Source organism: Natator depressus, chromosome 6 (genome assembly GCF_965152275.1).
Source record: "Natator depressus isolate rNatDep1 chromosome 6, rNatDep2.hap1, whole genome shotgun sequence".
In the NCBI taxonomy this organism is placed as follows: Eukaryota; Metazoa; Chordata; order Testudines; family Cheloniidae; genus Natator; species Natator depressus.
Genome location: NC_134239.1, coordinates 6,978,249 through 7,004,528, shown reverse-complemented (window position 1 = coordinate 7,004,528; position 26,280 = coordinate 6,978,249). Strand labels below are relative to the sequence as shown.

At 48.1% G+C, this 26,280-nt stretch overlaps 1 protein-coding gene across 1 annotated transcript in view; it reads left to right on the top strand.

The window, feature by feature from the left end:
* Window positions 1–26,280, top strand: part of LOC141989307 (uncharacterized) — a 191,044-nt gene that overhangs the window by 98,621 nt on the left and 66,143 nt on the right. The window lies entirely within an intron of this gene.

The following is a 26,280-nucleotide window of genomic DNA, read 5'->3' as shown; positions in this document are numbered from 1 at the left end:
GCCCCCCCAAACCCCCTCCTTCACTCCAAAGCCCTCATCCCTGGCCCTACCCCAGAACCCACACGCAGACCCTGTATCCCCTCCTGCACCCCAACCCCCTGCCCCAGCTCTGAGCCCCCCCAAACCTGGAGCCCCCTTCTGCACCCCAAAGCCCTCATTCCTGACCCTACCCCAGAGCCCTCACCTTCTCCCACACCCCAACTCCCTGCCTCAACTCACAGCCCCCTCCCGAACTCCAAATCCCTCGGCCCCATCCCCCCAGCCTACAGCCCTCTCCTGCACTCCAAATCCCTCATCCCCAGCCCCACCTCAGAGCCCTCACCCCCTCCCACATCCCAACTCCCTGCTTCAACCCGCAACCCCCTCCCACATTCCGAATCCCTCGGCCCCAGCCTGGAGTCCCCTCCTGCACCTCAAACCCCTGTCCCAGCCTAGTGAAAGTGAGTGAGGGTGGGGGAGAGTGAGCCACCGAGGAAGGTGGAATGTAGTGTGCAGGGGGCAGGACCTTGGGGAAGGGGCAGAGGCAGGGCAAGGGTGTTCAGATTGGTGCGATTAGAAAGTTGGCAACCCTAGGTATCCCCTCCCCCCCGCCTCAGGATAGTACAGAGAGGGAGCTAGGTTAGAGGAGTTTGTGGTTAGGAGGTGAAGAAATGGCTTATTTATTAATTATTAGCTACCCTTAGCCCCTTCCTTGCCCAGATCCTGTGTTCATGTCTCCAGTACAGTCCCTGCTCTGTGCCACTGGTATTGTTGCTGTGTCATTCCTTTGCTGGGTTTGTTTCAATTGCCTTGTTGTCCCTTGTGTACTGAGCTTTATGCTCCTTGCTGCTCGGAGCATGGGCCCTGATTTCTCAATGGGCAGCACCCCTGTGTATATGGCACAGCAGGGAGTCACCCTGAGTGGAGGCATCTAAGAGCCAAGAAAAATAACCCTGGACCCAGCCCACATGAGGAGATGGATAGCAGGTACCAGGGAGAGGTTTGAAATCTAAGTGAATGTTACAAATATCCCTAACCTGAACAACAGGCCAAAGCAACCCCCAGGGGCCTAATCACCCCATGCATAATTCCAAGGGATGTGAATGAGGAGCTGCCTGCAGAACTGAGCCCTGGCCCTTCGTGTGAAGCCAAGCCCTGGATTACACAGCTGGAGAAGGCTCTGTCTGGAATGGACCTGACAGCACCACATATTGAAAGAATCTCCCGCATGAAGCAAATGCTCCTACACTACGCCATCCGGAGTAACCCGCTTTGGAGTTTGCTAGCTCCTGGAACACTAAACTGAGCCTCTAGGGGGTCCTGCCCTCTGGACTACAGCAACAATGGCTCCAGAGCCTCTGGGCACCATTTCTCACCCTGCTTAGGGTCCAGGGCAGGGACAGAATAGACAAAACTCCTTCAAAAGCCAGTGGGGAGCAAGAGATCAAGTGATTCATGTAAATAGTCTGCTGGGCCAATGAGAAGCCAGGACTGTTCAATCCCTCAGTGGGAGGGGACAGCCTGACTCAGAGACAAAAGGAGTTGTTTTTGATTCATGTTTGGGCTGTTTGAGTTTGGAGGTGGGAGAGGAGGAGCAGCACAGCCTGCATCTGGAGTCTCTACTCAACTCCCCACTTCCCACACACAAAGGGGACTTTGAATTATTTGGGGATTTAATATGTGATTGGGCATGCCAGCCCTGCAGAGACTAGCACAGAGCCAACCTGGCACTGGCTACCTAGAGCCAGTGGAAATCTCCCCAGGACTCTAGCCCAGGGAGCCAGGAGAGGACTCTGATCCGCTCAGGGGGGAAAACACTATAAGGAAACCCTTTTCTTTTAGGTTTCAGAGTAGCAGCTGTGTTAGTCTGTATTCGCAAAAAGAAAAGGAGTACTTGTGGCACCTTAGAGACTAACAAATTTATTTGAGCATAAGCATACAGTTAACTTCATCGGATGCATTTTCTTTTATTCATCCCAGCCCTCATTTACAGCACTCATCGCAGAACTGATTTTGCGCATGCTGTCTGCCTGGAAAGGTGCTAGGGAGGGAGCTGAGGGTTGTGTGCAATGGGAAGGCAGGGAGGTGGGGAATTTGTTATGTTGTTGATGTTTAGTATTTCAGTTAACTTTAATCCTTCCTCCTCTAATGCCTTTGTTTCTTCTCCCCAATACAGTCCCCTGTGTTATATTTTTCTTTTTTGAGTGTGGTATTGCATTTGTTGGGGTTTGTATTAATGTGTTGTTCATGTACTGGGTTGTATTCCTTGGGAATAGAGAAGAAGTATGAGTTATTTTCCCGAAGGACAGCACCCCTTGTGTCTCAGGCATGGAGAGGAGTCACCTAGGGTGGAGGCACCAGGTGCTAAAGTAAAGACCCCAGGACCCAACCCATGCGAGGTGGAGGGAGAAACCACTCCAATTAGCAAACAGGAAGGAGGAGGCTTGGGGAGGGGCTACACCAGTATTGTGGGAGCTGCTTAAATATCCACTGTCCAGCTCAGATACCAGTGATGGGCAAGGGATAAAAGCCAGTGAGACAAGCTAGTGTCCCCATTGGGATGGGGTTGGGGTGAATCCTCTTGGGTCACACAGGGAGCTGATTTCCCAGATGTCATTTACTTACCTTCCAGCTCTTCGACGAGGGCTCTGTTTGTTAATTTCAGTGCCCAGTAGAACATGCCCTTGAACCATGAGTCCCAGTTTGGAATCAACTCATACAGCTTCCGCATCTTCTCTGGGTCAGTTCTCTCAACTGTGATCATTTGGTGTGGCTTGTTCTCCAGTGCCTGAATGGGCAGCTGTGGCAAGACATCTCTACTCGCGGCATAGGGAAAAAGTCCTTTCTGCTGCTTGGCAAAATGTTCCCCTGAGAAGTCATTTTAAAAATACCAAATTAATAATTGTCATGATTATATATTATGTTTGTGCCACACGGGCAACCACTGGCATGGTCACATCCTCCCCAGTTTATTTCCCCAGCCTCCCGCCCCCCAACTCTGCTGGCCCTGTGGCTGGAGGGGAAAAAGTAAATATTACTCCTCCTGCTGTTAATCGTCAATTAATGCTCTCCTGAACCAGACGATTCCCTCCCCTGGCCTCACACACCCCGTTAGTGTTGACCCTTGGGTTAATGCAGGTAAAGGAGGAAGCCCAGATGCTGCCTTCTCCTTGGGGGAGGCAGCAGAGAAAGAGCTGAGGGAGAAGGCGCATAGGACAGAGACAGAGACGGGGGACACTGGGAAAACAGAGCTCTGCACACAAATACAGGCATGGACATGCAGACATACAGATATTTTTAAGGGGAAGCTTTCAGGAGGAGGGGGAATGAGTTCATCTGTAGAACTAGTTCCACGTTGCATCCTCCGCCCCAATCTTTCAATCCAAAAATGACTCTCCTGTCCCCACCCCAACATTTTTTTGGTGATTGCACCTATGTTCCCCGGCACTGTTTAGCCAGAGGCCTGAGTAGGGGCTGGGACAGATTGTGCCTCAGAAATCACATTCCCCTCTCCATTGTGCCGGGGGGACATGCCAGCTGCACTGTCCCTTTTGGGGGTTGTGTGTCATGATGTTTGATTGAAGAGGGGAAGAAAATTTGTGGGGAAACCAAGTGAACAGGGCAAAGCTATTTGGTAGGTGGTCAGAGGGGTGAGCTACAAGGGAATGGCTGTTGGGGAGAAGGGGAGGAGAAAGATTGAGGTTAGGGGAGGGGAGATTGAGACAGATGGGAATAAAGGGCAGTGGGAATGAAGGAGTGTTAAGTGGGGGTGGAGAAAGAGAAACCGAAATAGCACCAAGAAGAAAAAGAGTACTTGTGGCACCTTAGAGACTAACCAATTTATTTGAGCATAAGCTTATGCTCACGAAAGCTTATGCTCAAATAAATTGGTTAGTCTCTAAGGTGCCACAAGTACTCCTTTTCTTTTTGTGAATACAGACTAACACGGCTGTTACTCCGAAATAGCACCGATATTCTAGGGTGTGTAGCAAGGGAGCATGGTTTCCCGCCCTGACAAACAGGGAGAGACCCTGACTGCCCTCTGGTGGGCAGAACTGGGACACACACAGCTGCTCCACTGGAAGCAGAAAGGCAGAACAGGAACCAGAACTATAAAAGACAGGCCCTCTAGCTCAGTTGGAGAGCTTACCAGAGGAACCCTGCCCGGATTGAGTGCCCTGGGCAGATAGACTCACTACTGTTCAGCCTGGCTACAGGTCAGAGCCATTAACTTCTAGCTAACAGGAAAGATTTAGGATCCCTCTCCTGACCCATTTAGGATGTGTAATTCACAGGTGTGATTTTGGTGGAGATACCTTCGGCCGTAGATTCCTGAGATGGGGAGAGAAGCTTAGTGTTTTCCATCCCACCTGCTAGGCAGGGAAAAAGGAACCATAAAGAAGCCTTGGTTTCTGAAGTATTACTGGCAAAATGTTTAAGAAAAAGAAAGCAAGAAGCAGGAGGAGTAGGCAAAATACTCAGGCAGTTGTCAGAACAATCCTGCAGGAAAAACAGGATCAGGCCCAGGCAAGCGGCGATCATTCTGCTTGCAGGCAACAGATTAAAAGCTGAAATATAAACTGGATGCCCAGAGGGGCATTGTAGCAGCAGGAGGAGTAGGTACAGATACAAGGGGTACGTCAGGCCCCTGAGATAAAATTACAAAACTATGTTGCCAGTAAAACTTTAAAAGCTGTGGCAGCAGAGAATAATATAATGAAGCTAAGATATAATAAACTGGATGCAGAAGTAAGTGATTTAAAGAAAAAGTAAAGAGATAACAATAGCTTTTGCAGAAATTAATACTATGAAGTTAGGAAAAAAATAGACAGGTGGGAATTGTAAAAATATTAAAGAACAACAGTTGTAGTGTTGTAAGAAGAAAATTCTGGGTTCAATAATAAAACCCAGTCATGTAAAAGTAAATATATTGTGTAATTATGTAAGGTTCTAAGGACCTAAACCAACATTCCTGGTTTGTAAAAGTCTGTTTTGTAGGTTTAAGATGAATTGGTTTTTTTTTATTTAATAATGCCATTAAAAATCCATTTGAATATTTTATTCAAAGTTGCTACACTGACAGACCCTTTTGCTGGACACAGGCAACTAGTGTGGTTTGCCTTTAGTATTTTGCACTTAATCCTTTGGGGACATGTTGTTATAAAGTTTAGTCTTTTTAAATAAGGACCAGAAGATGTGGCCAAAGCAGCCAGAACCAGAAGAATGGGGAGAGATTCTGGATCCTTTTTAAATAATAAATAGCAGCTAAGAACTGCAGGAGAAGAATAAAAAGTTAAAAGACATTGCATCTCTGATGCAAGGGCATGGGTGAAATGTACAAAGGAAGCAATGTTAAAAACACTAAGTCTTAACATGGCTCTAAGTAGTCACACTGTCACTTGAATAAGGATACATAAAAATTTTAAACAGTTACACTTTAAAATTAATATGGCTAATATAATATTATAGAAGTTAACTATGGAAGAAATGTGCATTCCCCCCCCCCCCCGCCATGAAATTTACAATATACACTGTATAAGGGGTAAGAGAAATGTCAATAAAACACATTACTTAATTAAAATCCTATTAGGGCTCCAAAAAGAGCCACAATAGGTTATAGCGTAGCAGCCGTGTTAGTCTGTATCCGCAAAAAGAAAAGGAGGACTTGTGATACCTTAGAGACTAACCAATTTATTTGAGCAGTCTCTATAGTGCCACAGGTACTCCTTTTCTTTTTACAATAGGTTATGTTTTCTTTTTCAGATTGCTGGGTGTCCTGAAGCAGAAGTTGAAAGTGGAAAATAATCAGAACTCTGGTTCTGACTTGCTGGTGGAAATTAACGCTTTTAAAACAGAATCCAGTCCCTGAGCTAGTGATTGCTTTGGATCCAAAAAGCAACATCTGTGTTGATGCAAATTACCCAGCTGAGAGAGGAGGAAAAGATCTGCCCATATACGGTAGTCAAAAAGTTTTGTTTGTTTGTTTGTTTTTTTAAATGAAGTAGTTTGCAGATACGAAACCCTGGAAGTCAGAGACTCAGACAATGGGGGAACCTTCGTAGGGGAGGTTTTTACAACCATGATATAGGCATTAGGAGTTAAACAAAAGTTCCACATCCCTTACCGACCCCAGTCGTCAGGCCAGGTGGAACGTATGAACCGAACTATTAAAGAGGCACTGTGCAAACTACTAAACCACACAGGTAAAGATTGGCCTGATAAACTGCCAGTAATTCTTGGGGCCATACGCAGTAGCAATAGACTACGAACAAAAATACACCCATTCGAAATTCTGTTTGGGCAACCTATGCACCTAATGATCCACCCCAGTCACCTAGACAAGGGTCCAGGGGAGCCTCTGAATGCTACTCAGCATGACTACTTCCAATGGCTTAAACAGCTACAGGAAAATAAAACTACATTACGGTACAGAGTCAATCAGGCTATTAAACAAAGGAATAATAAAATCCAAGAACAGAAACATGGTGAATCAGCATTGTGGGAGACAGGAAATCAAGTAATGAACCTGAAGCTGGAAAAAAGGGGCTACTAATTAAAATCAAAATGGACAGGACCATATTCCATAGTGGATCGCCTCAGCCCACTGATATACCACATTAAGAAGGACGGAACGCCAAAATGGGTACATGTTGCACAAATTAAACTGTTTGCATAAATAATAAATCATATTTGAACTCTCTTTACAGAAAAGAACTCCCTGAAATTAAAACACAAGGCGCTGCTTAACCACCACAATTTTACTCCACAGAAAATAAGATTGCAGTGTAAGATCTGGCTCTGTCTGCTTTTGAAGATTTTCAGTGCCAAGATAGCTCTAGTGTTCATGAGAGAAGATGCAGCCCTCCTCATGAACCAATATGCAAGGAATAATTCACTCTCTATTAACCAGTCATGGGTCCCCAAGTGATCCGGTAATACTTATAAAATTGTATAATAAAAACACCAGTCAGGTTCTAAAACCACTAGGAAGTAGCAGTGTGTACACCTGGAAAGGTGAGGTGGGACTTAAGGTCCACCTTCTAAATATTACAGGAATACAAAATCACTGGAAAATAGGGGTTGAGATAAAAGTTTTTTGGGGGGATACTAGGTGGATCACCAGCTACCCACAATTACCATACGAGTGGGACGGGCTCATTAAATCAGGAACAAGGTTAACGGCAATTGCGGGCTACTGTCCAACGGTAATTTAAATTTATGGTTCCTGGACACATGTACTAAAACCTGGACCAGGGACTACACATTTAAAAAGGGCACCCCAGTTAAAATAAAGAAACCTAAACTGTTTATCACCCAAATTAATCCAGTAAAGGTACTGTTAAACCCCCTATTGGTAGAAATAAAAATTGGTATGGATTGGACACGGCTAAACGTGTCAGAAATAGCAGTTGAAGGTATACCCTACTCCCTTCCTATTTTGAAAGCATGGATAAAAACACATCAGCTCTCAGGTGACCGAGCAAAGCGAGACATAACACAAGTAGAACTAGAAAATAAAACTGCCTTGGCCATAGGGTGTACCGAAATGCAAATTCTTAGCTCAGCAACACTTGAACATGAAATGTTCTGGGTAGTACCTGGAAATGTTAGCGTCCTAGCACATCTTTTAAAACAATGCAAAAGATTGTCATTCAATATCTATAGATATGAATGGATGCAATACGTTTCTAGTATGGTAAAACCTAATCTGCTATTGGGTGAAATTATTAAAATTGCTCACCAACAGTCTGTAGAGGCAGAAATATGGAAAGTAAGCCCACTTCCAAAATTAACCATGGGATTTTTTTGGTAACCCTGGGTTGTAGGTCAGTGGGTTGGGAAGAAGAAGAAATTATGAGACACTCGAGGGTGTACAGAATGGAGCCCTCAAAAATGGATATGCTTTTTCTTGCCTGTCACTACAGAACCATGTAGCATAATTACATCATTAGGAAGATGTGTTTGGGATGAACTGAAAATGTAACACGTGTGTTATATAACGGACAGTGTGTATGGGTTGCATCCTGGGAAAATGTGTTTTGGGAAGATGGAAGCATTAGCCAACCCCCAGTGGATGAATGTAGATGCAATGCCAGCGGACTATATACTAGCAACCATACTTACTATTTACCAAAGATAAAAAGGGCACAAAGCACAGTAACTGCTGCTTTGATTAATTTTTCTGTTACCCTTGGCCTAGATTGATCAGTAAAATCACGCCACTTATTTGCAGAAACAGAAGTGACTCAGTTTTTACAGCAAAGACAAAAAGAGACAGGGAAACGCGTTGTTCAAATATTACATGCAAATGGAGATATGTTAAAAATTGCCAAACCTAAAAAGAAAATAACAGCCTATCACTGGTACGATATCTTTACAGGCTGGTCCCCTACTTCTAAGGGCATTTTGTCTATTATGTTTCACCCATTGCTGATTGTATTAATATTATGTTGCATTTGGCTGGTGGGAATGTGTTGTATGTGTTGCTGGATAAAGAAAATGTTTGTTAAGCTACAACCATAAACTCAAATTGCCTATCAGTATATTGCTTTAAAATAATTATGTAAGATATGACCCACTCAAGAATAATACTAATGATTAGTATAAGAATTATGAATATTGTAATAGAATGAAGTTTTAAGATTAATTTAGTTTAAGTGTAAGTCCTTTGATTAAAATGCTAATGTGTGGGCCGTAGACTGGCCGCAAAGGTTAGCTGTAGTTTCTGATGTTAGGATAAAGGTAAATTAAAAGGAATGGAATGTTATGAAAGACCTTGTACTAGATAAAAAGTTTTAGTGTTAGAAGTGGCTGGTACTAAAAGTGATTTTTATGCCATGCTGCAACTAGGTAATGATTTGTTTGTGTGAATGAGAGTGAGAATGTTTTAAGAAAGATAAACGTGAAGAACATTGCCATAATTCACAGGTCCCACTTGGCGGATGACTTCGTCATGACCTTGTCACCAGGCTAACATTTTGAACTCCTCAAACTCCGGAGCAACGGAAGAAATGCCAGGTCTATCACGTAAACCTCTTGAAGGCCTGGCATGAGCAGGAGAGTCTGCTAATAACCCCATATCCCCCTGACCCAGAGTTAGGGCCCCAGGGCCCCACTCCAATGAAACAAGGGGAACCCCTCCTCAGAGAAACCCTCACTCTTGAGCAGCAAAAGCAAGCAGGATGTCTACTGGAGGCCTTCTCCCGAACATTCATGGCAACACCAGGGCAGATCCTGCAGGCCCAGCACATCATCTGCACACACACACCTCGGCAGGTAGTTTGTGAAACCACCCGTCCCATGCCACCTGCAGGATGTGATGGAACAAGAGGTGCAGGCAATGCTGGAGCTAGGGATCACAGAACTGACACAAAGCTAATGGTGCAGCCCCATTGTTCTGGTCCCTAAACCAGATGGGACCTACCAATTTTGTATTGATTTCCGGAGAATTAATGCCATTTCTAAATTGGAAACCTACCCAATGCCCCGGATAGACGAACCTGACCATATGGGCGAAGCACGCTCTATTACCACCCTCGACCTGACAAAGGGATACTGACAGATCCCACTGGACCTGATCTCGAAGGAAAAGACCCTATTGGCTGCCCCCACCAGGCTCTACCAGTTCACCCGCATGCCTTTCGGACTCCATGGGGCCCCTGCAGCCTTCCAGCGGTTGATGGATCGCCTACTCTAGTCACACCTTGAATATGCCTCAGCCTACCTGGATGATGTAATGATCTATAACTGTTACTGGGAAGAGCACCCAAACCAGCACCCCTACAGACCCTCTGATCCACAAGACAGATGGCTAACCCCAAGAAATGTCGAATTGCCTACCAGGAGATCATCTATTTGGGATACGTCCTGGGACGGGGGAAGGTTCGTCCTCTAGTTGGAAAGGTCCAGACCATTCAGGAACAACCCGCCACGACCACAAAAGAAACAACTGAGGCAATTTGGGGGGCTGGTGGGCTGTTACCACCACTTCATCCCCAACTTCACCTCGATTGTTCTCTCCCCCCCGACCAACAGAAATCCTAACAGCCAGGCACAATGTGTCAGCTGCTTCCCGAGTGTGCCAAAGCATTCCAGATGCCATGAACCAGTGAGTTATAGCCATGATTTCTCTCATAGATGTGTGGTTCAGACCGATGCCTTGGCAGTGGGGCACGAGGCTGTCCTCTCTCAGACCCGCAATGGAAGGGAACACACCCCGTCCTTTTACATTAGTCAGAAGCTCTTTCCCCGGGAACGCAACTATTCAACCATCAAGAAGGAGGCCCTGGCAATTAAATGGGCTGGGGAGGCCTTTCGGTATTACCTCCTGGGGGTCTCCTTCATTGTGGTCATGGATCATGCCCCCCTCAAGTGGCTCCAGACTATGAAAGACACTAATGCGAGGCTAATGAGGTGGTACCTCGCCCTTCAACTGTTTGCATTTACCGTGTAACATAGTGCAGTTAAGGAGAATGCAAATGTAGATGGTCTCTCCTGGTTGCGGGAGGGGGACCATACCAGCCCAAGAGAGTAGGGGCTGGACTTGAGGGTGGGGTGTAGCAAGGTGGCATGTTCTCCCACCCTGACAGATGGGGAGAGACCCGTGACCACCCCCTGGTGGGTAGAGTTGGGAGACCTGTGGCCACCCCCCTGCTTCCAGCAGGGCGGGACAGGAACTGGAACTATAAAGGACAGGCCTTCTAGCTCAGTTGGAGGAGAGCTAACAGAAGATCAGGACGTCTCTTCCCCACTGCTGGAGTTTGGAGCTGACGGAGACTGCCACAGCGCCAGAGACCTAGAGAAACTGTTGCAACTGCCAGGCACTGGGGACCTGAGGAGCTGCCACTTGCCATCTATGAGATGAATCCCAGCGAAATGAACGATGACCCTGGAATCCAGGTACCCCCTGACTGGGAGTGTAGGAAGAAGCCCAGGGAAGCTGAATAGGGTTCAGCTTCGTTACTGTCTACAGGCTGGCCAGCATGTTGTCGCCAGAATTCCCCACTGACCCAGTGGCGGAGCAGTCCGCCACTGTTAGGTCCCTGTGCTGGGACACAGTGGAGTGGGAGGGCATGCGTCCCCCTGCCCCGGTCACCCCACCCCTAGGGTTGGCCGCCTCCGCATCTTTAGGCCAGGATGCGCCAGCATTCATCTGGCGCATTCATCTGAGCTAGGATTCCAGACAGGTTTGGCTGTTGCTCCCACCAGAGAGCTGATTTCCCCTGAACTGCTGTGTTGCTCAGCTTGGCTACAGGCCAGAGCCATTAACTGCTTACTAATTTCCCCCTGAACTGAGTTGCTCCCGGAGGGATTGTAGCCCACCCTGATGGACGGGGAGAGACCCGCAACCACCTTGCAAGTGGCTTGTGCTTTGTAAATATCTAGGCCTGGTCTGCACACATAAGTTGCAGTTTGCTGACTGGCTAACAGTGATTTCAGAAGAGGAAGAGGCTGCACGGATTCCAGCTGAAGATTCCTACAAGCAGATGGAGGGAAGATGTTTTTGACTCAGCAGATTGTATACATTTGGTGATCTAAGGGCTTGTCTACACTTACATTTTATAGGGCTCTCACTTGCAGGCTCAGAGGTGTGAAAAATCACCCCCCTGCGCGCAGCAAGTTTGAGCACTGTAAAGCGCCAGTGTGGACAGGCTCAGAGTGCTGGGAGCCACGCTCCCAGTGGTCTGAGCTATTCCCCTCATGGAGGTGGATTACCAGGAGCGCTGGGAGAGCTCTCTCCCAGTGCTTGCCTGGGACCATTCTCACACATCAAAGCACTGCTGTGGGAGCGCTTGAACTCTGCACTGTAGACGTAGCCTAAGGCTCAGGTGAACTCAACCTAAGTTTTGGGAACTCTGAGTTTCTCCTCACTGTGTTTCTGTGAGCACTGGCCTGTTTAGATTTAATTTGTTTTCTTTATTTATGTATAACTGTGAAGATAATGTATGTGGATTATAAAATAGCCACGTTATGTTATAAAAACTAAGTTATTATTTGTTTTATTATTTATGTTTCTTTATCATAAAGATTTTATAAAGGTGGTACTTAAATTCATTCCTTTTGGGGTATTTGGGGATTTCAATGTGGGGAAGCTGACCCAGTGCAATCCTTGCTGAAAATCCTTAAAGACTTAATTCTGGGTCTCAAGCTGCTCTTCTGTGGGAGTTGGGATTTTTTTAAGGCACTGGAGAAGGGCAATGAAGTGAACTGTAGCCCACCCAAAGCCCAGCGCCATACACACACCCCTTCTCATTCAACACATGCTCAGATCAACATAAACTCCACAAAGCAATCGCAGCACAGATTCCCCAGCACAAACCCCAGACACAAAACACCACCACCTCTCACACAGCAACACAACCAGCATGCAAAATAACCCCAGACACACAGCCCCTCCCTCACCATAGTGCACACCCCTCATTCATCATCTGCACCAATCAACACAAAACACCCAGCGTAACACAGACTCATCGGTTTATGGTTTCTTAGGGTATGTCTACACAGCCACTTTCAGCGCTGAAATGTTTGTCGCTCAGGGGTGTGAAAAAATATCCCCCTGAGCGATAAAAGTTTCAGTGCTGCAAAGTGGCAGTATAGACAGCACTAGATCGCTGGGAGAGCTATCCTCCTCACGGTGGTGGGGGTTTTTATACCACCAGGAGAGCTCTTTCCCAGTGATAGATCCCAACTACACAGCCCACATTAAAGCACATGCCATGGACTGTGTAGACAGAGCCTTAGAACTGCTGTCTGGAAAGTGGGGCAGCCAAGTGGTTTAAATAAATCAGTTTAGTTAAACTCATGCAAGTTTGCACGTAAACAAATTCCAAGGTAACCTGCCCAGGGGGACCCTCCCCCTCGCTCTGGGATCCAGAATCCATTCTCTTTCCTCCTTTGGTTTTTACTGTGATTAATCCAGACCTGAAGGAGGGTGGATTGGTGGCAAGGAGGGAGTCCCTAGTGCACTGTGCTCTGGCATTGTCACTTCACTGTTCGTGCTCTGCAAAATGTTATTAAAATAAATCAGTAGTTCCCTATAGAAGGAAGAGGGAACCTGGCTCTACAGAGGGGAGCTGTCACAAGCTCTTAAACAAGAGCAAATCAGCAGCAGGTAAACTGGGCTCCATGGGAGGATCCGAGGGAAGCAGAGAAAATTAATGTGAAAGCTGTCTCCTCAGCAAGGGTGGGTGGATGAGGAAGTATTTTAAACACATGGGGTCCAGGCCAGAGAGGTTTATTCAGCTGTTACTTAGTGACCTCACTGTGAGCTTTGCCTAAGTAAGGACTGAGGAATAACTGAGATGGGATGTCAGGATTTAGATTCACTCACAGAATCTCATTCGGGCCAATCTCTCATCTTGTGTGATATTTACTAGAATGTGTGAAATCAGGTTTCCCCCAAATGTAATCTCCTGGCTCCCTGCTGCCAACTCCAAGCACTTCTAACGCTTCCCAGTAGAGGGGAAAGGTCGTACTCCTTTTCTTTTTGCGAATACAAACTAATACGGCTGTTACTCTGAAACCTTTCATTCAGACAGCTGCACCGGCACAGGAGCCAGCAAACAGAGCTGTAAACAGGGGCGTTTCAGTGGGAGTTTGAAAGGGGAGTTCGTATTGTGATACTTGTGTGGGGTTTGTTTTTGCTGTGGGTGGTGGTGTTTTGGGGTGTTTTGTGTTTCCCAGATTAACAGGATTTAGGTGGGAAGGCTATGACAGATACAGAGGCAGCAGAGGGAGTGACCCATGTAGTGGAAGACACAATGAAGATGACTGGATGTGGAAGCTGCGGTATGTATATGATCCTCGAGGGGCTACCTGGTAAGAGTTTTGTCTGCATCAAATGCCGTCTGATAGAGCTGATGGAGGAAAAGATCCGAGGATTGGAGATGCAGGTGGAAAGTCTGGTTGAGTTCAGAAGGGGGTTCGAGTGGATTATGGACCAAAGACCTGAGGCAGCTGAAGGGAAAAGCTCAGACTTGCAGATAGAAGCAGGACTGAAGAATTCTGAGGGGAGACTGCTGGGTAAGGAAAGTGGACAGTGGAAGCATGTGACTAAGAGAACCAGGCAGAGGAACAGATGGGCTAGTGAAGGAGAAAAAGAGCTCAAGAATAGGTTTGCAGAGTTGGAAAATGAAGAAGGGGCTCAGCAGGTGGTCACTGAGGGTGGCAGGGCAAGGAAGAAGAGAAGAGCAGCTAGTCCTATAGGAAAAGGGGAAGAGTCAATGGAAGCTACACTAAATATGAGTCCCAGGAAGATACAGGATGGGTTGAAGAGCATTACAAGAGAGAATAAGAATAGAAAGAACTTGCAGCCAGAGGGAACAGGGGATAGACTGGAGACTAGCATAGTCACCAGGAAAAGGCAGGTCTACGTAATCGGGGACTCTTTACTGAGAAGAATAGACAGGCCCTGTAACCAGAGCTGATCCAGAAAATAGAAGGGTGTGCTGTCTTCCAGGTGCTAAGATATGGGATGTAGACCTGAGGTTGAAAAGGATCCTAAAGGGAGCGGGAAGGAATCCCCTAGTTATCCTTCATGTGGGAACAAATTATATGGCTAGATTCTCACTGGAACATATCAAGGGAGACTATGCTAGGCTGGGGAAGACGCTTAAGGAAATCGAGGTTCAGGTGATCTTTAGTGGGATTCTGCCTGTTCCTAGAGAAGGGCAACAAAGGTGTGACAAGATTATGACTATCAACAGATGGCTCAGGCAGTGGTGCTATAAGGAGGGCTTTGGGATGTATGGCCACTGGGGGGCATTCATGGACAGAGGACAGTTCTCTCAGGATGGACTTCATCTGAGTAGGGAAGGAAATAGACTTCTAGGTTTTAGTACCATTATACAAGGCACTGGTGAGACCTTACCTGGAATACTGTGTGCAGTTCTGGTCTCCCATGTTTAAGAAGGATGAATTCAAACTGGAACAGGTACAGAGAAGGGTTACTAGGATGATCCTAGGAGTGGAAAACCTGTCTTATGAAAGGATACTCAAGGAGCTTGGCTTGTTCAGCCTAACCAAAAGAAGGTTGAGGGGAGATATGATTACTTTCTATAAATATATCAGAGGGATAAATACCGGAGAGGGAGAGGAATTATTTAAGCTCAGCACCAATGTGGACACAAGAACAAATGGATATAAACTGGTCATCGGGAAGTTTAGACTAGAAATTAGATGAAGGTTTCTAACCATCAGAGGAGTGAAGTTCTGGAAGAGCCTTCCAAGGGAAGCAGTGGGGGCAAAAGATCTATCTGGCTTTAAGATTCAACTCGATAAATTTATGGAGGAGATGGTATGATGGGATAATATGATTTTGGCAATTAATTGATCTTTAAATATTCACGGTAAATAGACCCAATGGCCTGTGATGGGATGTTAGATGGGGTGGGATCTGAGTTGCTACAGAGAATTCTTTCCTGGGTATCTGGCTGGTTAATCTTGCCCATATGCTCAGGGTTCAGCTGATCGCCATATTTGGGGTCGGGAAGGAATTTTCCTCCAGGGCATATTGGAAGAGGCCCTGGAGGTTTTTCGCCTTCCTCTGTAGCATGGGGCATGGGTCACTTGCTGGAGGATTCTCTGCACCTTGAAGTCTTTAAACCACGATTTGAGGACTTCAATAGCTCAGACATAGGTGAGAGGTTTATCACAGGAGTGGGTGGGTGAGATTCTGTGGCCTGCATTGTGCAGGAGGTCAGACTAGATGATCATAATGGTCCCTTCTGACTTTAATATCTATTAATCTATTTCTCAAGCTAGGTGGATGGGTGTAACAGAAAGCAGGGAGGCTGCAGGGTCCCTGCTCACAGGTGCTGGAACTAAGGGTGCTGAAGGTGCTGCAATACCCCATGGCTTGTGGCTTCCATTATATCCAGGATTTACAGTTTGGTTCAAAGAAAAGGAGTACTTGTGGCACCTTAGAGACTAACCAATTTATTTGAGCATAAGCTCATGCATCCGATGAAGTGAGCTGTAGCTCATGAAAGCTTATGCTCAAATAAATTGGTTAGTCTCTAAGGTGCCACAAGTCCTCCTTTTCTTTTTGCGAATACAGACTAACACGGCTTCAACTCTTAAAACAGTTTGGTTCAGTGGCTCTCAGTACCCCCACTATACAAATTGTTCCAGTACCTCTGACCCTGCTGGGAGCTATTCTCTCTCTGGCTCCTTCCTTATCAGCTCTCCGTGTGGGAATGAATATCTCTGGCGTGGGTCCCTGTGCCTCGATTCTCAGCACCTCTGCTCCATAGTCCTTCCCATAAGAGCTGATCTGCAGGTCAGTGGGGGCTCTGGCATCTGCTTTCTCTCGTCTGCTCTGGTAGGTGGGTTTGTAATATCTCCCCTGAAGCTGGAGTCCACTCCATTTGCCCTTGACACTCGGCAGTTCCCCCTTTTCCAGCTCTTCCAGGGCTTTCCTCGCCATGCTACCGCCTCAGACAAAGGCACATCAAACTGCCAAGAACAGCAGAGACAGAGTCAGAAAACTGCTGCTGCACAAAGGACAGGGAGCAGGAAGCACTCACTCATCAGAGAAGCAGGAAGGGCTTGAGAATCTAGCTTCTGTCCACAGTAACAGTACACTCCCTTCACCCTGCCCTATCCTGCCTCCTGCACTTCCTGGTTATTGCTCCATGTGGCCCGAGAATGTGTTTGCGAACTGCGTGTTTAATGTCGGGATCTGAGTCGTTATTCCCATTAATCTGAGACACCCAAATATTAAAATCCATGGGCCTGTTTAACATGGCATCTTCTCGAATGGCACTTGGTAAGGTAGGAGATTCACAAAGGCATTTAAGTGCCTAGTTCCTACTGATTTCAATGAGAGTTAGGTGCCTAAATACCTTTGAGAGTCTGGGCCCTAGACTGTATATTAAGGAAGGCCTTAAGTGCTGGAGAAGGTTTCTGTGGGCCCCTATATGCTGCCACCAGTGTATAGGGTGACCAGATAGCAGGTGTGAAAAATTGGGACACCTGATTTTTGGGGCAAGGGGCGGTGGGGGGGAGAGAGATAGTTGAGTACATAAGACAAAGCCCCTAATATCAGGGCGGTCCTGTTAATATCAGGACATCTGGTCACCCTACGAGTGTCTGGGGACCATAAACCCCTTAGCTGGCCAGGGGAGAATATAGTAAATTCATAAATGCTGAGTAGGGGTCATGCTGGAATCAAGGCTGGGGAGGCCATAACTTAGAGCAGCTCCATGGACCTAAATTATGCCATAAGCTGTTTCAGCCCCTGGGCAGCCCAGAATTGGCAGGGTGCAAAATTTGTTTAAGCCATCATTGCCCTATCACCCCAAGGACTGTGAGTTCTGGGCTGTGCCCCTTGGAAGGGCAAAATCTGACCCTTGGGATCTATGTCAGAGCACCCCATTGTGCAGCCAGTATGTTGAACAAGGCAGGGGTCAGTGGAAAAATCTGTACTGACTGAATTCTTTGTTTTTGTATTTAATGCACTAAAAAATCCCCTAAAACTGCCCTTTTTCTCCAGGAGCAAACGTGGCAGAGTTACTTCTTCTGTCAATCTACTCTCTTCCCAATGTGTTGATTCCGAATAAGGCCACGTGTTCTCCTCAGCGAGCTCAGCCTAAATTCTCTAGCAAGGCACCATGATTTCTGAGGCTGTCTGGTACAGGGGACTGGGGATTCTGCAGCAGCCTCAGGGGAATTTCAAAAATAGAGGTTTTTACTGTTAATAAATATGAAAACAACTAGCCCAGTTGGAACAGCACCCCTCAGGTTACATATTGTAATATTTAATTCAATCATACCCTGCTCCCACTGCCTCCAGTTTGGTCTTGACGCACACAGCAGCACTGCAAAAGTTGTCAGGAGGAAGCTGGAGGTTTTGGTAGATATGTTAGGGCATGCTGAGCTGCAAACAGGAATCTTTTTGCAGTGCACCTGCTTGAATCTGCACATTTGTGAACTATACTACATATTGGTGCTCTTTATGTTACCCATCTACAGACACAACACACACACACAGTCATACAGAAAAGGCCTAACACAAAACCTCCAAATCAAGGACATGAAAAGCCATGGCATCTAACAGACTCCTGTACCATGAGACACACTTCACCACCAACCCTGACACCATACAGCACAGACCACATTACATCCTTAACTCTGCTCCAATAGGGATTTCAACTTCCAATACCGCCACCCATCTGTTCTTCACAGAGCTGGAATCCCTCCCTCACTCAGCTGTGGGGAAGGGGGCACTAGAAAAGCTGTTATCCCTATTAATCCCCAGTCATTCCAGCTCTGGGAATGGCCATACTGGGTCACACCAAAGGTCCATCTAGCCCAGTATCCCATCTTCCGACAGTGGCCAATATCAGACGCCCCAGAGGGAATGAACAGAACAGGTATCATTAAGTGACCCATCCCCTGTCATCCATTCCCAGCTTCTGGCAAAAAGAGGCTAGGGACACAATCCCTGTCCATCCTGGCTAATAGCCATTGATGGACCTATCCTCCATTAATTTATCTAGTTCTTTTTTGAACCCTGTTATAGTCTTGGCCTTCACAACATCCTCTGGCAAGGAGTTCCACAGGTTGACTGTGCGTTGTGTGGAAAAAATACTTCCTTTTTTTGTTTTAAACCTGCTGCTCAGTTCTTGTGTTATGAGAAGGAGTAAATAACACTTCCTTATTTACTGTCTCCACAGCAGTCATGATTTTATAGACCTCTATCATATCCCCCCTTAGTCGTCTTTTTTCCAAGCTAAAAAGTCTCAGTCTTATTAATCTATCCTCATTTGGCAGCCATTCCAGACCCCTAATAATTTTTGTTTCCCTTTTCTGAACCGTTTCCAATTCCAATATATTTTCTGAGATGGGGCGACCACATCTGCACTCAGTATTCAAGATGTGGGCGTACCATGGATTTATATAGAGGCAAGATGATATTTTCAGTCCTATTATCTATCCCTTGAGCATTCTGTGTGACTGGGGCACAGGGTGGAAACGGGACTGATGTCACTTCCCCATTCTCCACCCTCCCCCCCCCCCCATGGCTGCAATTTCCCCAAGGGAAGGAACTGGCCCTTTGGTGGCTGCTTGTTCCTCATTTCCCCCATTTGTCCCATCAGCCCAGAGCTTCTTAGCCTGCGGGGGGAGGAATAAACTGGCCATTTACCCCATAAGGGCCTAATCTGTGCCGACTGCTTGATCTTCCCTTGCCCAGGTCAATAGGCCCTGGCCATATACACGGGGCAGCTCAGAGTGCCGGATAGTGACCTACACGGGGCTTTTAAATACAATGACAACTGTAGGGGCCTCAGTGCCGCCACACGCACTGCCCCGGCACACAGCGCCCCCTGTGTGTGATACATGCTGAGAAGAAGGGCTTGAGAGACCAGATACCCCCAAGGCCCCAGCATCCACCCAGGTCAGCTATACAATGTGCACCTTGCTCCCCTACAGCCCCCACCAGGAAATGCCTGTTCCTCCCTGATGCTCTGCCTGTGAAAGCACAGGAAGTAAAGGGCTGTGGGGCCCTTCCCAATGCCAGCGCCTTCTCTGGATCTAGGGGGACCAGCACTGAGAAAGATGCCAAGATACCTGCCTCCATGTATTTTGTGCCAGCCAGACACACCTCTCCAAGGGCTTTTATATATATACACATTATATATATAGGAAGTTATACCAGCATAAGGCAAGGTGTGAATTCACCCCCCTTTGGCAATACTTGTGTAACTCCCTATCTGGAAACTCTTTTCCCAGAATACAAGTGCCTTTTCCTAGTACCACTTCTATCGATTTTTGTGCAAGCTGATTGTCTCTTCCTAGGTATCCATTAATTCCTCCCTCCCTCCTGCACTCATGCCCCGCCTGCATCTCACCTGGGAGCTCCATCTCGCCTACGGTCTCAGCCGGCTCCCTCTCGCCGGCTGCTCAGGGCTCCCCCCGCAGCTCGGCCTGAGGGGTGCGGGGCAGCAGCTCCCCTGGGGCAGGGACTCAGCAGGGGCTGAGGGGGCAGAGTAAACAGCCCCGTTATGAGAGTCCCCCCTCACACACCCGAGGCAGAGGGGCCCCGCTGGGCTGATGGGACAGGCTGCAGGGGGCAGTGGCAGCCCCCAGGGCCGGGGGCCTGGGAAAGGCTTGAGCTGGGCCCTGCTGGAGCCCCAAGGAGCCCAGCCCGGCCAGGGAAAGGCCCCGTCTCCATCTCAGGGGAGAGAGGAAAATGTCCAACCCCTGTGTCCGTTCTCCCCCCTCCGCCCCCAGGGTTTGGGGCTGGGAAGCCTCCCAGCAGACGGGAAAGTCCCTGCTGGTTAGTGATGCCTCTTTGTGTCCCACAGCCCCACCTGGGGGGAGAGACACCCAGAACTGCCCCTCCCCCGCCAACCCCCTGAACTGTGACCCCCCCTCAAATCTCCTCAGTGATCCCCAAACTCTGCCCCCTCCCATCTCCTGGCCTCTCCTGAATCCCCCACATGAGCCTCTCAAACACACTCTGCTCCCCTCCTGCCCCTCAATCCCCCCCAAACTGCCCCCTCCAGCCCCTCACTCCCCTGGAGTCCTACCCCTCAGACCCCTTGAACTGCCTCTAAATTGCCCCCAAACTGTGTCTCAGTCCCCCCAAACTGCTCCCTCCAGCCCCTTACTCCCCTCTGTAGTCCAGCCCCTCAGCCCCCCTGAACTGTCCCCCTGTGCCCCCCAACCAAATAACCCACCCCACCAATCTTGTGCTTGAATCCCTCCACCGTCCCCATTGCCCTTCTCAGCTGACCCTCCTCCTGGACCCTCTTGAACTGCCACTCCCCTGGGGGTCCCACCCCCCAAAAAAACCCTTCCTCCCTGTCCCCCTGGCTCCTCTCAACCCCCCACCCCGCCCAGCTCAGCTCCCCGGGGTGAGTCCGTTGTGTCAGTTTAACTGTCACCTCAGGGACATTCTGAGGTCCCCTCGCCCCACAGGGTCACTGGGCCCTCGTTAGCCTAAGAAGATGGGGGGGCTTATTTGCATAACGGGAGGCTGGATTGTCCAATCAGGGGCTGGTCTGGGGGCTGTAAAATCATGACTGGTGTGGAAAAAGTGAAGAAGGAAGGTGTTAAACCTAACCCCCTCCTCCCTACACCATCGTCTCATCCCGGCATTGAGACCACACGGCTCTGCCCGTCTAACTGGCCCTGCGCATGGGACTGGGAGCATCTCCGAGAACGCTACCATGGAGGTCCTGGACTTCAATCTCTTACCTAGTGTTAAGTCAAGGAATAAAATAGAGAAAGGCTGCAGGGAACCCCCCACTAAAATATAGGTCCACAGTCCTTTACTGCAAGCTCCAGTATCGATCACCTGGTTGGCAGCCAAGCTAGTCCTCCTGATGTAACCTCCCTTCCCCTCCCTCTGCTGGGATGAGGCAAGTGGAATCAGGTGTATAGAAACCAAAGAAATTGGGTTTATTTGGGGGAAACTGAGGTACCTAGATAGGAACGGGAAAAATGCATAAAACAATAACAGAAACTATTCTCTGTATAGGTACAGTAACTCGGAACATCTGTGGCCTGAAGCCAAGACCCAAACTAGACCCCCATGGAGCACACAAGGTAAGTAAACATACAATGTCACCCTTCTGATGGCTGCTACTCTGAAACCCTTCTGATGGTCGCTCAGGACCTCGATCCTTTGGCTCGTACAGAGCCTCAGGAGAGGGACTCAGAGGAGATCCCTCAATGACTTGTCCTTCTCACTGGCTCCAGATGACAGGGCGGCAGGCTGACGAGAGGACAGCAGGGTGTTCACAGGCGAACGACAGCGATGGACGTTAACAGTTGCAGATGGTAAGTAACGGCTGGAGATGGCACTTGTCCGGAGTGTCGATCCCCTGTGGAAGCAAACCTGTGCGCACCTGCCACTCTGGTGGGCAGCCCCGAACTGAGGTCACTGCCACTCTTCTATAGACCGTATAGCGTGAAACCCCGTAGGGAAACCCCATAGAATCCCTGGGAAAATCAAGTGAAAACTGGAACTTGTTTACTGCTTGGGCCACTACTGACCGTTGGAAAGGGCAGGAAAACACTCCAACTGCCCTCCTGATCACATGACCAAGTCCTCCATTTTAGATAACAAAATGGGTTCCATGCAAACATAATAAATCATAATACTAATAGCCTTACAAACATAGCTTTAGGAATTTGCCCCTAACACTAGCAGCCTAAATTTGGCCTCCAGAATTTCTCTCCTACCATTCCCTAAGCCACTGGAACCTACATGTACCATGACCACCAGCTCCTCCCCAGCACTGCACAAAAGACTGTGTAGATGTCTTAAGAGAGCTGCAACCTTCACACCCACCGGTAATTCACCATGCAGTTGTCCCAATCATCACAAACCCAGAAATCTATATTTCTAATGATCCAATCCCCCATTACTATTACCTGTCTCTTCCTCATAACTGGGATTCCCTCCCCTCTTAGTGCAAGAGGATACCCTGACATCATGTGAAGGAGGGTCTCAACTATGGGATCATTTCCCTCCGCTCCAGTTTGATGTTCTCTTTCCCCGAGGCTTTCATCCTCCTCAACAGCACAGAAGCTGTCAGACTTCGGGGTGGGACCGTTCTATTGCGTCCCACAAAGTCTCATCTACGCACCTCTCTGTTGCCCTTAGCTCCTCCAATTCAGCCACTCTGGTCTCAAGAGCCTGAAGGCCATAAGCTCCCTGAACACACATGCCACCTGCCCACAAGGCATATGCTGCATTCAGTGCAATAAACTGCATAGCCCCCACTCCGCTGCTAGACATCTGCCTGCATGCTTTTTACTCCTGCTGCTTTTTTTGCTTTTGTTTTGTGTGGGTTTTTGGGGGGTGGGAGAGTTTATTGGCCTAAGTTTAGAGAATGTTAATCAGATGCATTTGGTTCTCTAAACTCCCTTGCAAAGCTCTGTATTTGCTAGCTCCTCTGGTCGCTTAAGAGCTGGTTTCTTAAACCCCTGTTCTCCCTGAGTAGCCCTGCCCCCTGGTTAAGGGTTAATGGGTGCTTGTAATGGTCCTTTCCCTCTCAGGCTCAGAGGGAGGCCTTGCTGTCTCTTCACAGCCGATTGCAATCATGGGACAGAACAGCAAGCAGTCATTGGTGCAGACAGCCTGGCTTGGGCAAACAGCAATCAACAGTCTGGACTCTGACCCTCTGGGTGGGGCAAAGCAATAAGCAGGCTTTAGCCCAGAGGTCTCAAACACGCGGCCTGCAGAGTTATTTTCTGTGGCCCGTCAGCTCCCCACGGCCCCCCCCAGCATTTACCTAGAGCGGCTCCGTCCCGGCGCGCACCAGGGGCAGGGCAGGCTCCCTGCCTGCCTGCCCTGCGCCCGCGCCGCTCTGGGAAGCGGCCGGGACCTGGGGGAGGAGGGGCAAAGGGGTCTGTGTGTTGCCCTGGCTGTGCCTTCCCAGGAGGTGGTTGGTAATGCAAACAATAAATAATACTTCTAGTAGTGGAGGAGGAGGAAGTGTTGGAGGACGAACATTTCAATATATTCACATAGATGGGGGCTGGCTGGAGAATCTTTGGGGGACCCAAACATCCTCTATTAGCTCTGACTAACATGCCTTACCCCCTTACCCAGCCCTGCTTGCTCAGGAGGGGTCATTCCTCATATGGCCTCTATTTTCCCTGTGGGAACTACCATGTCTGAATGCACATGCAGAAGCTCCTTGCCCGGCCACAGAAACCCACACCAAGGATGTCTAGGAGGAGCTGGAGCTCAGCCTGATGGAGAAAAACGATGGGAAGCTGATCTGGGAGGTTGTCATCAGACCAGGTAAGGGTTTCTGTGCCACTGAGGTGAAAATGACCAATGAAACCTTGCAAAAGGGTGGTTCTGGTATCCTGCATGGCTGATCCAGATGGCGCTCGATCCGTGGGGAGGCTGCGTCCCTTTGGGATTTGTCACGATGATGATGATGATGTCAGAGCAGACTCAGCCCGGCGAAGGGAGATGTTTGTGCAGGCAGCCCCGAGCCAGCACCTGTCATGAGGCAGGAACCATGTGAGGGGTCTGGCAATTAGGTGGGAGAGGAGAGGAGCAGAGAAGCAAGATTGGAAATATCCTCTAAGAGCATGGAACTAAAGATTATTGCCCTAAAGCTGTGGCCAACCACAACATCCCTGCTAGCCTTCTGCTTGAAACTGCACAATGCCCACAGCGATAGAGCTCATATCCTCCTGCTACAAAAACCCAGGCCCTGAACCCCCGGAGTAAAGCTCCCCCCCCCAACTAGCTGTAAAGTGTATAGGGTCTATGATACACATTTGAGCAGCTCTGATTCCTACCAGCAGAGGGCAGGAGAGCACAGACACACATTACCCAGTGTGTTATGAATAGGCTTGGCAGAATCCAATTTTTATTTCTTTTATCATTTCAACAGATATTGGTTTTCTTTTAAACTTTTTTAGGTTTTTACTGACTTAAATCTTCAGTTGCATGAAATTACAGGGGAGGGATTGGACAATTATTTAGTGACAAGAGATGCTGAGATTCGAAAAGTGAAAGCTTTTTAGAGTGTTAAAACACAAATTGTCAATATCACACGTCAAAAGATACAAAGTAAATAGTCTGACATCCCTGTTTTTTACTGTTCATTCGCTAGTCCATTTGAGACCAGGCCCATTCAGAAGTCTGAATCACTGGATTCGGACCCTAATACGTTCTCAAGCAGCATTTTCTTACTTTCCCTGCCTGTAAATTTCTATTATCAATGGAAACAGGTTTTTGTCGGTTTGTATGTGTGCAGTGAAATCCACTTTTATTGAATGAAAATCTAATCCTTCCAAGCCTCATTATAAGATCTTCCTTGCTCTCTCTTGATCATGGATTTTCTCAGGAGCAGATCACAGGGTGGGAACAGGCACCATTAACATCTTTAGGACACCTCAGTGTGGAGTGAATTCTCCCAGTTCAGCAGCTTTGACACTTCCTTTTCTCTTAAAACTGGGGGCTCTGTCTGAGATGCCAGTTTTTAAATCCAATTCTTCTGTCACACAGGCCAGTTTCTCCTCTCAGAAGCAAAGAAATCAGATGGTGAAATCCCTATTAATGTCTTCTCTAGTCCACATGTTGTACAGCACTGCTGCCATACCTCACCCCAGAGGTGGCTGCATTTTGACACTGGATGAGCAATCTCTCTGTAAGCAGTGTCAGGATGAGCTCCACCCTGACATCTGTTGGTGAGGTGTGGCAAGTTGTGGAAAAGAACTTCAGGGGCCAATCTCATTTGCATAGGCACACCCACCCCACCTAGAATGAGGCCATAGCTGCCCAAATGGTCACTTTGGCTGCTGTGGGATCCCCAGTGTCTCTGTTATTGGGGCAGGAAGAATAAATTGTTATTACCCTGATTATGGGAACTGTGCTTGGAATTGTACTTGGCCTTTTGTTATGATGGAGGGACTCACCATCAACTAAGTAGCACTCGCTAGGCAAGGGTCATGGGTTCCAAAACTCTGTGAATGGAGAGAGGCTGGGGACAAGTATTGATGATATGGGCCCCTTGGTGAGGGCTTTATATGCTAATTGTACTTCCTCTTCTTTCTACTGTGGAATATCAGAGCTAATTTTAATTTCATTAGCAGTCTAGTTACAGGCTGCTGAGCTCACTTTGGGCTAATGGTGCATCAGCACTGAGGCTCCCCTACTACAAGCTGAATTCACCTAAGAGCTGAAATCACTGAGCGTTGTGTTAAGTAGTGGGGGAGCCTGAAGATATATTGTGGAGCAGTTTGTGGGATGGCTGGCGTGCCTTGTGGACAGGCTGGTGGAGCAGTTCATAGGATGGCGGGAGCTGCTGGTGGGACGCGGAGCAGTTCGTGGGACGGCGGGAGCTGCATGTGGGCTGCAGAGCGAAGCTGAGCGATGCAGTTTGTGGGGCGGCTGGTGGAGCGGAGAGGAGTGAGGGCCTATGGAGCTGTGGGGCGGTCAGCTTCAGATCATGTAAGGTGCCTCTTACCTCCGCCCCCATCTCCACCCAGGTTGGGGGTAAAGCTCTATAGATAAACTTTTGAACTCTGGGGCTGCCCTGACCAGGGACAGAGACTTTTGGGTCATTGGACTTTTGGGACTTTGGGTGATTTGGGGTTGCTGGACTCAAGAACAAAAGGGAAAGGGCATGCCCCAATTTGCTTGGGGTGGGTTTTTTTTTGCTCATGGGTTGTGTTATGAATCCTGTTGGTGGTGTTTCCCCAACATAACGCCACATTGTTTCTCTCTGTTATTAAAAGGCTTTTTTCTACACTCAGACTAGGTGCCTGCGAGAGGGGAAGTATTGCCTCTTGGAGGCGCCCAGCGGGGGTGGTATATAT